General features: G+C 43.3%; 1 non-coding gene across 1 annotated transcript; it reads left to right on the top strand.

The window, feature by feature from the left end:
* Positions 1 to 7,484: 7,484 nt before the first annotated feature.
* Positions 7,485 to 7,556, top strand: TRNAE-CUC (transfer RNA glutamic acid (anticodon CUC)). Its single transcript has one exon. It is a non-coding gene; the product is annotated as a tRNA-Glu (tRNA).
* The last annotated feature ends 5,626 nt before the right edge of the window (positions 7,557 to 13,182 follow it).

Here is a 13,182-nt window from a genome sequence, read left to right as displayed (position 1 = left end):
TGAGCTGGTGCCATCCCAAGGCAAATACCCCTCCCTTGCTCCATGCCTGTCCCATGGTGAAGCGGGGGGGGGGTCGAGCACCACCAGCCCTTGACTCCAGGAGGTGGACTGGTGCACCCCGCCCCCCATGTCTGCCGCTGACCACGTATACGGTAAGCCCGCTGGAAGGGACTCAGTTCTCGCCGGGCTGGCACGGCAGAAGCCTTTGAGACTGACAGCCTGGAGCTCTCAGAAAGCGACCCAGCCCAGTGAGGGAGTGCAAAAGTGCAAGAACTGGAGCATGAGTGTGCCAGGTAAAGCAAGGCGTGGAGCTGCATCCGAAAGAAAGCCGCTGGAGGAGCGGGGAGGGCTGGCAAAGCCTGCAGCCCCTACACGGCATCACCGTTCCAAGTGTGGGTAATTTAATAGCCTCAGGGGTGAATCCAAAGACAGTTGATTAACAACAGCCCAATGAAATTTTATTGGTGTTGTAAAAAGAATTGCCCTGGGAGCAGCCATTCACTAAACTACAGGAAAGAACAGCAGGCTGAGTCCCAGCCCTTGCGCTTACCTGATGTTTTACCCGGTGCAGCTGGGCGATGTGACTTGATTGACAGCGTGTAGCAGTGGCCCCTCGGTCGGGGAACTGAAAAACTGAAGGAACTTTCAGAATAGTAGTATCCTGGCATGGTACACCATGTCTCAGCCCTAGAGGACACAGGGGCAAGGTGTACTTTGTTGTATGGAAACCCAGACTGGTTTGATGACCCTCTGACTCACACTGGTGGATATGGAGAGCACACGGTCCATGTGAAACAAGCCACGATAATGCCTGGCATTGGTTGCGTGGTGCCCCTGAGCCCTGAAGCATTGTTAAGGTGAGGCAGTAGTGGTTGCCTAGAGGACATGAGGAAATTGGGCAAATGAACCTATAATTGGAAAAGGCTGGGGTGGTGAGAATGGCACATAGTCCTTGCAACCCCAGGCTTTGGCGTGTCCAAAAGCAGGACGGCACATGGAGAATGACTGCTGGTTACCATGAGCTTAATAAAGTCACTCCTCTAATGCATGCTGCAAAATCACCAATGGTTGATAGGATGACTCAACTGTCTTTCCTTAGGACAGTGCCACTATATGGTAGACTTGGCAAATGCATTTTTCTCCATTGACCTGCTCCAGAGAGCAAGGACCAGTTTTGCATTCACATGGGAAGAGCTGCAATGGACATTTGTGGACCTACCAGAAGGCTATATACATTGTCCTACTGTGTGCCATGGGTTAGTGCCTCAGGACTTAGCTACTTGGCAATGTTAAAAATACAGTTGTCTTTATATCACTGTATAAATGACATTATGCTAACCTCTGATTCTCTTACAGGTCTAGAAGAAGCCACGGGCAGCCTGTGCCGTGCACTAGATACCTGGGATGGACGATCAGTGAGGCCAAGGTCCAGGGGCCCAGATTGTTAAGTTCTTGGAAATTGTCTGGTCTGGTAAGACCAAAATAATCCCAGAGGCTGTGATAGCTATGGTCCAAGCCTATTCGAGACCGACCATGGTAAGGCAGCTTTTCAAGTTTTTGTAGGCCTTTTGGGGTACTGGAGAGTGTTTATTCCCCATTTGGCTCAGGTCTTGTGACCTTTGCATGCCTTATTTAAAAAAAAGGTGCCCCCCTGGGATAGGCAGATGACAAAGAACATATTTTCATGGTAGCAAAAAAAGGCAATAGTGTGAGCCCAAGCACTACAGGTGGTAGATAAAGCAGTTCCTTTCCACCTGAATGTGACAGCCCATGAAGTAGGCTTTATTTGGGAACTCTGGTAGTACCAGAGCAGACGCAAGGTCCCCATAAGATGTTGGTCCCAGTTAGGCAGGGAGCAGAGATAAGATACTCTCCTGTTGAGCAGCAAGTAGCTGCTGCCTATGCTGCCCTGAAAGCAAGTGAGTTCGGTACAGGCCTGTAATGGAAGATTAGCAGAAATTGCAAGAGGTAGAGGCAAACCCCCCACCTGCCTCCCCCATTGAATGACAGCGGTGGGTTTACAGTCCAGGATTGGGCCAAAGGTGTGGCCAGGATTGGGCTAAAGGTATAAATATACAGTGGACACAGCATGTCCCATATAAACCGGAAACTGCTGAAATAATTGAAAGGTACAACGACCTTCTGAAAGCGGGGCTTCGGGTTTTAGCCCTAGAGAAGCTGATGTTGAAGTGGTGGGCTACCCTGATTTGCTACTGGTGTTCATTTATTAAATGAACAGCCTTAGTGCACAGGCTACTCCCCTTTAGGCTTCATAATACAAGGATAAGCCTTCGCCTTTGCACATACAAGTGGAAAGAAGTGATGTGTTATAAAGATCCAGTGTGTGGGAAAAAGGGTTACTATTATTAGGCCCTGTGTTTTGCAATCAGAGGCAATGGATGAATGGACATGGGCATGGAAATATTGATGCAAGCCCCTTCCTTGGTGGTATGTCTTTTGCTCTGGGGTGCTGGGATAACCTGAGGTTTGCAGGTGCAAACTAGGATTGAAGGGTGGCCAACTCCTGTACATGTGTCCCTTTCTGATGATGGGGAAGGTTATTTACTTCAAGAAACTTATGTCTTGCATCCTAATTGTGCTAGTATGGCCCAAAGGAAACTGGTTTGGTACTCTCACCTGAGGCAGAGACCCCTGGCACCCCTATTCTTTAGCAGGATGGGCAGGTGGCCTATATTAGGCCCAAGAGATAAAATTTGTCTCTAATGGTTTTTAAAGCTTTATTATCTCTCCAACCAGGCTGATGGCGGCTAAGAGCCTGGTGGACTGGGGACACACCTATGCAAAGGTCCACAATGTTTCTAATTGCTGGGTGTGTACTGGGTTTCCAGCAGATGTAGCTAAAGGGCTCCCATGGCAGAAAGCACCAGCCACTGAATAGAACTGGACATGGCTAGAATGAAATAATTGCAGTTCTCCAGCTTGGAAAGAAGTATGGCGAGCAGTTGATGCTTTGCTCATCTGGGGCATGGACAATCCCACCCACCCCCACTTTTGTGTTTTGGATATGCCATCCAAAATGATTGGGGATGGTTTATAGCTGAACATGTGAGTTTAAATGAAAAGCACCACGGTGCATTGAGCAATGCCTGGGAGCCCCCCGCAGGCAGCCATGTGGACTCCTGGTCTTTCTGTGATGGGACCATGGAATCTTCAGTTCCCAAAAGGTGGTGGGATGGCCACCTATATGTAGGGATAAATGAAACTACCCAGGTAAGAAGGGTTGTTTGGCAAAACAGAATGACTTTAGACCTCTTGACAGCTACATATGAGGAAACTTGTGCAATGTTACATGTAGGATGTTGTTCTAGTTTGCTAGCTGCTGGAATGCAACACACCAGAGATGGATTGACTTTTAATAAAAGGGGATTTATTTCGTTGTTCTTTAGAGGAAAGGCAGCTAACTTTCAACTGAGGTTCTTTCTTACATGGGAAGGCACAGGGTGATCTCTGCTGGCCTTCTCTCCAGGCCTCTGGGTTCCAACAACTTTCCCTGGGGTGATTCCTTTCTGCATCTCCAAAGGCCTGGGCTGAGCTGCGAGTGCTGAGGTGAGGTATGCTGAGCTGCCTGGGCTGTGCTACGTTGCGTTCTCTCATTTAAGCACCAGCCAATTAATTAAAACGTCATTCATTGCAGCAGGCACGCCTCCTAGCCGACTGCAGATGTAATCAGCAACAGGTGAGGTTCACGTGCCATTGGCTCAAGTCCATAGCAACAGAACTAGGTGCCTTCACCTGGCCAAGTTGACAACTGAATCTAACTACCACAGATGTTATGTGTATATTCCTGACAATCAGGATTCTGTTAAAGGTACCTTGCATAAAATGAATAAGGAAATGCAAGCCATTCATTCCCTCTCATTGGATCCTTTACAGTCCTCGTGGAACTCCATGACAGGGACTTGGCATTGGATAATAGGAACCTTATCATGCCTGTCTGGATTTTTAACATTTTGTTATTCACTTTATTACTGCTGTGGCCTATGGGCCCGAGGAGCAGCCCTGGGGGATAAGGTGTCCCCTAGAATGCAGACTGTTCAAGGGGTGGAGTGTGGGGCCCAGAAACATTACTCATTGGAAACAGCCTGCTAAGATGGCCCTCATAAGTTCCAGGGGAACATGACACAGATTAGCTTGTGTAACCAGTGGTGTGATATGCATGCATCTCAATCAGGTATCCCACGAGTGAAGTCACTTGTTGAAAAAATATGCCACTTTTGTGTAATTTAGTATATAAGGGACTACTGCTCTATAAGCATCAGAGCAGAGTAGAGGGGATGATTAAAGATGACCACTCTGCCAGCCGCTCCTCTTGCTGTCTTTCACTTCACTACCGGACCAGAGCGACCGAACCTTAAGATATGAAACTGACACTAATTATAAGTGTAAAGGAACTTTTACAGTGGAGAAGTATGGCAGACACCTTACCCATATGATCAGAATTAATCGTATTTGGTTTCTACTGCTGGTGTGCCATAAACTTAGCAGCTGAAAGAACACAAATGTCTTACGATACAATAGTCTGTAGTCTGCAAGCTGGACTCCGTTCCCACTAGGCGAAAGTCAAGGTGTTGACAGGGCTACGTCTTTCTTTCTGGAGACTCTAGGGGGGTGTTCTAGTTTGCTAGCTGCTGGAATGCCATATACCAGAAATGGAGCGGCTTTTAAAAAGGGGAATTTATTAAGTTGCAAGTTTACATGTTCTAATGTCCCAATTAAAGCAAGGCTATAGAAATGTTCAATCTAAGGCATCCAGGGAAAGAAACGTTGCTATTCAAGAAGGCCGCATTTCTCTTGCAGCTGGAAAGGCATATGGTGACCATGGCAGCACCTGCTAGCTTAATCTCCAAGTTTCTTGTTTCATGAAGCTCCCCAGGGAGCATTTTCCTTCTTTATCTCCAAAGGTCTCTGGCTGTGTGGGCTCTTGTGACTCTAAAGCTGCTTTCAGAATGATTCCCTCTTAAAGGCTCCAGTAAACAACCCCACCTGGAATGGGTGGAGAAACATCTTCATGGAAGCCATCTAATCAAAAATTACTACCCACATTGGGTGGGTCACATCTCTATGGAAACAACCAAAAAGCGCCCCCCCCCCCCCAGCAATATTGAATGAGAATCAAAGGACATGGCTTTTCTGGTATCCACAACAGAGTGAAATAGCACAAGGAGAACTCATTTTCCTACCTTTTCCAGCTTCTAAAGGCCGCTTACATACCACGGCTACATACCCCTTCTCTCTTCAAAACCAGCAATGCCCGGTTGGGACTTTCTCACACTACATCATTCTGGCCCAATCCTCCTGCCTCCCTTCTTCACATATAAGGACCCTTGTGATTATACTGGGCTCACTTGGATAATCCAGGATAGTCTGTGCACCTGAAGATCTTTCATTTACTCACACCTGCAAAGTCCCTCCCTTTTGTCAATTAGGGTAACATATTTATAGATTCCAGGGATTGGAATCTGGACATTTGGGGAGAAGCTTTATTTTGCCTAACACACTTACCATTACAGATAAGTCAACACTGGTATCACATGTGTCCTGATGTTGTTATGCACTGAGAAGTACACATCAGCTACAGTACTTTTCCTGCCAAAAAAATAACTAAATTAAGGGGCTTTCTTAAATATCTGTCCTCCACTCTTCATAAATGTCAATGTTCTAAAAAAATTTTAAGAAGGAGAAGGAAGTGATTGTGGAACTGTTCCAATTAATAGAAGGGGACTAAAGACATAAAACTAAATGCAGTGCATAATCCTTGAGTGTATCTTGGATTAAAAAAAAGACAATAGAAGACATTATTAGGACAATTGAAAAATTTTATTATGACCTGTAAAATAAATGATGCTATATTAATTAAAAATTTCCCGAGTGTGGTAACTACTTTGCTTGTTCTTATGAGATAAAAAGTATTTAGGAGTATAGTATCATGATATCTGCAATTAGCCTCAAGTGGTTCAGAAAAGATGTGTAAACAGAGAAATTGAGAGAAAGCAAATATGGAAAAATAACTGGTAAATCTAGATTAGAACTATGAAATAGAAGTATAATGTAAGGCACAAATACAACTTGAAATATTGTAGTAGCTGTGTTAAAAAAGTAAAAAGGAATAATGAAATTAATGTTAACAATATAATTAAACACAATATATCCAACTGGAACCACTTCAAAATATAATAATATAAAAAATTTAAATGAAACTTTAAAATTTTTTCTTTCATACTAAGGCTGCAAAATCCAATGCGTACTTTACATGTACAGATCATTTAAATTTCAACTAACCACATTTTAATGCAAAATAGCCACATGAGACAGGTGCTACTGCACTGGACCGTGCAGTTCTGGATGAAGGGCTTATGTCTCTTCATTGTGCTATATCTGCATGCTTCTGTAGGTCTGAAATGGTTCAAAATGAAAAGCTAGGAAGAAGAGAAATAGATACTTAGTTGTTTGTATATGCATTGACTATTTGGGGAGTATACAGAAGAAACTAGTAACAGGGTTGCTTCTGGGAAGAAGAAATGAGGAATGAGTGGAGGATTTCAATGTCTCTTGTACGTATTGTACAATATTATTACTATGCCTATTAAGATTTAAATGAAAGTTATTTTTAAAATACTATCTCCTTCATCTGTTTGTTCACAAACAGATTCAGTAAGGCTAAGCACTACTAAGCCCCCTGGTGAGAAGTCAGAGCTCCCCCAACCCAACTCGATTTCCTAAAAACAGCATCCTTCCCGTGCACAGAGCGCGGGCGGCGCGCGACTCAGTCACCAAAATCCACGCGACCACTCGGGCCGCCTCCCACGCCGCGGGGCGCGGTCTCCCGGTTACCCTTCAACCGAAACAGCCGCGCCCCTCCAAGCCGCGCGATGTGCGCGGGCCTGCGGGCGGCGGGCCCTGCCCTCCCCGGCGCGAGCCCCAGTGCCCGGCCAGGTTCGTGCGTCCTGCGGGTGCGTCCAGGGAAAGATACGTTGCTATTCAAGAAGGCCGCATTTCTCTTGCAGCTGGAAAGGCATATGGTGACCATGGCAGCGCCTGCTAGCTTAATCTCCACGTTTCTTGTTTCGTGAAGCTCCCCAGGGAGCATTTTCCTTCTTTATCTCCAAAGGTCTCGGCCCTCCGCAGCCCCCTCTGTCGCGGCTGTAGGGGGATGTTTCGTGGGACCGACGGACAGACACAGAGGCTCCACTCGGAAAGAGAAAGTCAGTGATTAAGAAAACAAAGCGAATAACCCAGCTCTGGGCACTGCGTCACCTTTACTTAGGTATAGGACAGGTGCCCGTGTTATGTAATTAGAGGGAGAGGGGGCGGAAAAGGCTGGGTGGGGGTCGGCGGGGAGCTTCAGGTCTTGGGCACAAACGGAGGGTGGGGCTTAGAGACGGCGCACAGCTTCGTGGTGGCGTAAAGCGTTACGTAAGGTTTTATACAAACCAAATACAGCTCGAGGAAGGGCTTAAGCAGCTTCCCTGGTGGTCTAGTGGTTAGGATTCGGCGCTCTCACCGCCGCGGCCCGGGTTCGATTCCCGGTCAGGGAACAACCTTTTCTTAAAAGGGAGTTTTTCCTTTCGTTACTTTTTCTTGTTAGGTTTTTCTTTTCTTGTTTATTTTAGCTGTTGCCATTATTCTCCATCATAAAAATTCCATTCTTTTAAAATGGTATCTACCTAAAATTTAGACTACGCTGTACTTGTTCTCAAATACTATCATTTACAATCCAATAACAACACTGTTCTTTCATTCTGAAGAACCCTAGATGCATTTTTCCATAAACTGGTCAGACGGCCTCTAAAATTGCATTTTCCACCTTTCGAAAATAATTAGGATGTGTAATCAAGCCTGCATGATTTTTTAATGCTTTACGATTTTTAAAGACTTTGTTTTTACATTGCGCTTTGTTTTACTAATAAAAGAGGAAAATAGTTCTAGGATGGTTTATACCTATTTTCCATCATGCTTAGTCAGTTTCTGTCTTTTCCATAGATTCAAAGTATGTGCTTTGTACATTATTTGTGTATATTGAAAGTTATTCTTACCTTATTTTCCTTTAAGAATCTAAGAAGACTTTTTGAGATATGCGTTTTGCTAATTATTGAATGGTTGGTTTATTAGCTTTTCTTTTACTAACCCACTTAGCAAATTATTTTATCTTTCAGGTTTTAACTTTTCTCTAAGAAATTCGCACGAATATGCAAACTTCCAGCATTCAGAGCATCATTTGCAATTTGTAAACCATATAGCCCCTCAGGACCCTAAAAATATACACCTTAGTATTTTTAGGAATTCAGGGCAAAGTAAAATTGTGGGAGTTCCCAAAAGTAAATATGCAAATGTCGGAATCAAAGAGAAGTAAAAAGATGCTAAGTAGACATTGACTATTTTTATAGATTGAAAATTTTTTATGGTTTGAAAATGTAAAACCATTTTCACCTTAGCCAGTTTATTTATTTATTTATTTTACTTTTTATTTGGAACTTCTTTTGAACTTTCCAACTTACAGGACATTTGCAAAAATAATACAAACCCTATAGTGAAAACTGAAACAAACCACTACCTCCCCCAGATACCCAAATCCACCGATTTTAATATTTTGCCACATTTGCCAGATCATTCTATCTATCCATCTATCTCTGACTGTCTTTCAGTACATTTTCTAAACACGTGAGTGTAGGTCATATGTATATGCTCCTTGAACTTTGAATTCCGCCATATATCCATGTAAGAACAAGGATATTCAGGTATGTAACCACCCTAAGTGCAGTTACCAAATTCAAGAAAGATAACATTGACATAAAGCTTACAGTCTATATTCCAGTTTTCCTATATGTCCCAATAATGTCCCTTTGAGCCTTTTTTCTACTCTTGTTAAGTTCCACCAGGATTGCATATTGCATTAATTGTCATTGTCTCTTTACTTGCTCTTTTTTCTTTTTTTTTGAACAGTGGGAACATATGTACAGCATAAACTTTCCCATTGACAGATGCCACTCAATGAAATTAATCAAATTCACAATATTGTTGTTTTGTTTTGTAAAAGTTGCTGGAATGCAACATACCAAAAACAGAGTGACTTTTAAAAAGGGGAATTTATTAAGTTGCAAGTTTATTGTTCCAAGGCTGTGAAATGTCCAGACTAAGACATCCAGGGAAAGATATCTTGACTCAAGAAAGGCTGATGGGTCCAGAACACCTCTGTTGGCTGGAAAGGCACATGGTGACATCTGCTAGCTCTCTCTCCTCATTTCACAAGGCTTTCCCATGGACGTTTTCATTCTACATCTCCAGAGATCTCTGCTGTCTGGGCTCTGTTGGCTTGAAAGCGTTCTTCAAAATGGTTCCCTCTTAAAGGGTTCCAGTAAGCACCCCATCTTGAATGGGTGGAGAGACGTCTCCATGGAAACCATCTAATCAAAAGTTACCACCCACATTGGGTGAGTCACATCTCCATGAAAAAAAATCAGAAAGATCCCACCCAGCAATATTGAATGAGGATTAAAGAACTTGGTTTTTCTGGGGTACACAGCAGATTCAAACTCGCACAATTGTGGTGCCCTCACCACCTTCCATTACTAAACCTTACACACTGTGCCAATTTGAAAGGATTATGTACCTCAGAACAGCCATGTTTTAATCCTGATACATCTTGTGGAGGCAGCCTTTCTTTTAATCCCTATTCAATACTGTAGGTTGGAAACTTGATTAGATTATCTCCATGGAGCTGTAACTTACCCAATTGTGGGTATTAACCTTTGATTAAAGGGAGATGTGACTCTGCCTATTCCAGGTGGGTCTTGATTAGCTTACTGAAGTCCTTTAAAAGAGGAAACATTTTGGAAAAAGCTTCAGAGCCAGGAGAGCCCACACAATCCGAGGTCTTTGGAGATGAAGAACAAAAATGCCCTCTGGGGGAGCTTCATGAAACAAGAAGCCTGGAGAGAAAGCTAGCAGACGTCACCATGTTCACTATGTACCTTTCCAGTTGAGAGAGAAACACTGAACTTCATCGGCTTTCTGGAACAAAGGTATCTTTTCCTGGATGCCTTAGATTGGACATTTCTATAGTCTTGCTTTAATTTGGACATTTTCACAGCCTTAGAACTGTAAACTTGCAATTTAATACATTCCTCTTTTTAAAAGCTGCTCCATTTATGGTATATTGCATTCCAGCAGCTTGCAAACTAGAATACATACATTGTGCGTTAACTCTACATTCTTCCTGCCCTCACAACTGGCAACCTGTATCCAATTTCTCTTACTTTTGAGCTGTTGGGTTTTTTGACCGTTTCATTTAAAACCTGAAATTTTAAAATGGCATAGAAATGGAAAGAAAACTTAATTACAACTAAAATATGCTTGATTTGCTTACTTTTTAGCTTGCCATAACTAGTTTAGAATGGTGAGTATCTATTAAGGGTTCAGAAAGTGCGCTGTGATAGGTATGATGGGATTGAGAAAAGAGTATGTGATTCTGGTGCTTAAGGAGCCTTCACTTCATTGGAGAATTGAGACAGAAATAGATGTCATTATTACTGACATAAAAATATTAGACACTGGTATTTGTTATGTATCAGGCACTTCAAACAATCACAACACGTGGGAAAGGAATGGTGAAGGATGTTGACACTAGAATGAAAAAACTTGAAAACTGGACTCCAAGCTGGAACTAAAGGCCATTCTCCAGCCTGGCACTGAGAATGGGCTCGATCAGGATGACCACAGCAGAGGGCCTGTGCTGGGAAGGGCACAGGGTGAGGCTGGATAGGCAGCTGCAGCCAGATAACGAAGGGCCTTAAGCCAAGGAGCTAAAATGAAAAACCGAGAGATTTTGGTGCCTGATCATTTGTAGAGGGTTAAGAGTAGGGAAGAATCAGTAATGACTCCATGATTTGTAGTCTGTGTGGTTTATAAAGTTGAGGTGATATAAAAAGTAATAGGGAGGTTGCAGTAGGGAAACAGTCTGGGGGAAGAAGGCGTCTTAATTTCGCCAGGATGCTATGACCAAAATACCACATGATGGGTTTGGGTGTAACATAGGAATTTATTGGTTCATGGTTTTGAGGCTAGAAGAAGCCCCAAAGCAAGATATCTGCCAGACTTGCTTTCTCCTAGAGATCGTGCATTCTGGTGCTGGTGGCTGGCAACCCTTGGGTTCCTTGGCTTGCCTCTCTCTGCCTCCCATTATATGGCAATGTCTTCTGTGACTTTCAGGTTCTCTTTATAAAGCCTCCAGTAAACCAGATTAAGGTGTGGGTTGCACCTCTTCAAGAGGTTCTATTTCTAATGGATTCACACCTACAAAGACATGGTTTAAGATTAAGAACACATGTTTGTTTGGGTACATAACACAACCTTCCACAGAAAGTAAGTTGCATTTCATCCCCACAGAGGCAGCATAGCCAAATTGTGGTTGGAAATATAGGAATGGAACTTTGGTGATAAGTTAGGGCTGAGGATACAGATTTTGGAGCCATTAGTTGAGAAGTTTGAGATTATCTGGGCTCTCCCAAAAGGAGAATGTAGGAAAAGGACAGAAGTCTGAGAAATAAACCCAGGAGAGAGTACAATATAGGGGAATAGGGAGAAATTGAATAATTAATTAGCAAAAGGGCAGTCCGAGACGTATCAAGAGTGATTCAGAGGAGAAGCAGTGATGAAGAGAAAGGTCATGGAGAAGGTGAAGGAAATGAAACAACAGCCGGTGGTGAGGCCGTGGTTGTTGGGTGCAGGTGAGACGGGGGAAGACGAGATCACAGTGAGACAGTCTGCTAGGAGGCCATTGCTGTAGACACGATTCAGGGTGCTGAGACTAGTGTGGGGAAAAGACAGCAAAGTTAGATATTGCAGTAGAGCAAATAATGGAAAGGAAAAGAGGTTTTATGAAAGCAAAGAAAACACTGGTTTCAGGAGCGAGAAGACCAAATTACTTTAGTCTTTAAACCTGACAGTGTTAGTTTCTAGAGCTGTATTGGAACCACAAACTGGGAGACCTAAAGCAAGGGAACTTTACGCTTTTGCAGTTCTAGGGGCTAGAAGTCCAAAGTCAGGGTGGTTAGGGGGCCTCTAGTGGAGGACCCTTCCTTGCGTCTTCCAGCTTCTAGTAGCTCCAAGCATTTCTTGATTTGTGAAAACAGAATAAATCCAATCTTGGCTCTATCTTCAGGTGATTTTCCTTCTTCTTTTAAGGACGCCAGTCTTAATGAATTTACGGTTTATCTTAATCTAGTGTGACTTCATCTTAACTAATTACATCCAATGGACGTGACTTTTTGGAGGTCACTATTCAACCCACTATACTGTCTGTACCAAAATCAGTTGGGTTATCTTGGGTAAGTGACCACACTTCTTTGAGCCTTGGGAATCGTCTCTGTTCAGTGGAGATGCTAATAGCTTCCATGCCTGTTTCAGAGTTCTTGTCACTCAGTCATTCATTCATCAATCTAGCAAAACTGAGTGCCTGTCGCTGTTCTAGGCCGAGATATGGAAAGGTGAACAGGACTGCTCCTATCTCAGTTGAGTAGGAACCAAAGGAATCACGATAAATGTTTAGGTTCTGGCCCTACTGATTTGGAAGGGGGCCGACTGGGAGGGAGGCAGAGCAGGCAGCCGTGTTGTCTTTAGACTCGGACTGAAGAGGTCATCCAAGCGAAGCTGGATGGACATCAGTTGACATCTCAGACTATCCGTGACAGACTTGGAGGTGCTTTGGCTCTGAAGTGAGAAGTGAAACCTCAAGAATGGAGAGGCCAAGAAATTGAGCGCAGGAAAAAGAGGAGCCGAGGTTTGCTTCTGAGCCTCTTACTGGTGGGAAGAGGAACTAAAGGAGGAAAAGTGAGGAGGCCGAAAGTCAGGAGATGTCAGGGTCAGGGAAGCTAGATGAAAGACTTTGCGCACTGTTATGGGGTCTTTAACCGTAGATGGCGTATTATTCTTTTCCACTGTTTTTTTTTTAATGTTTTTTTCACTTTCTTTTTACATTTTTTATGTATGAATATATAAAAACATATATACATGTATATTGAGGTTATCTTCTTGACTTTATTTTATTTATTGTCATTTTTTTTAGTCAAAGAACACTTTTTCTAAACTATTTCATCATTTAGACACAGCAGTATATCACATTACCTACACGTAGCACAAAGTTGCTGCTTTGTAGGATCGAAAGAT

Source organism: Tamandua tetradactyla, chromosome 5, assembly GCF_023851605.1.
Source record: "Tamandua tetradactyla isolate mTamTet1 chromosome 5, mTamTet1.pri, whole genome shotgun sequence".
Lineage (NCBI taxonomy): Eukaryota > Metazoa > Chordata > Mammalia > Pilosa > Myrmecophagidae > Tamandua > Tamandua tetradactyla.
Note: the sequence above shows the minus strand (reverse complement) of the source record. Positions and strands in the feature narration are given on the sequence as shown.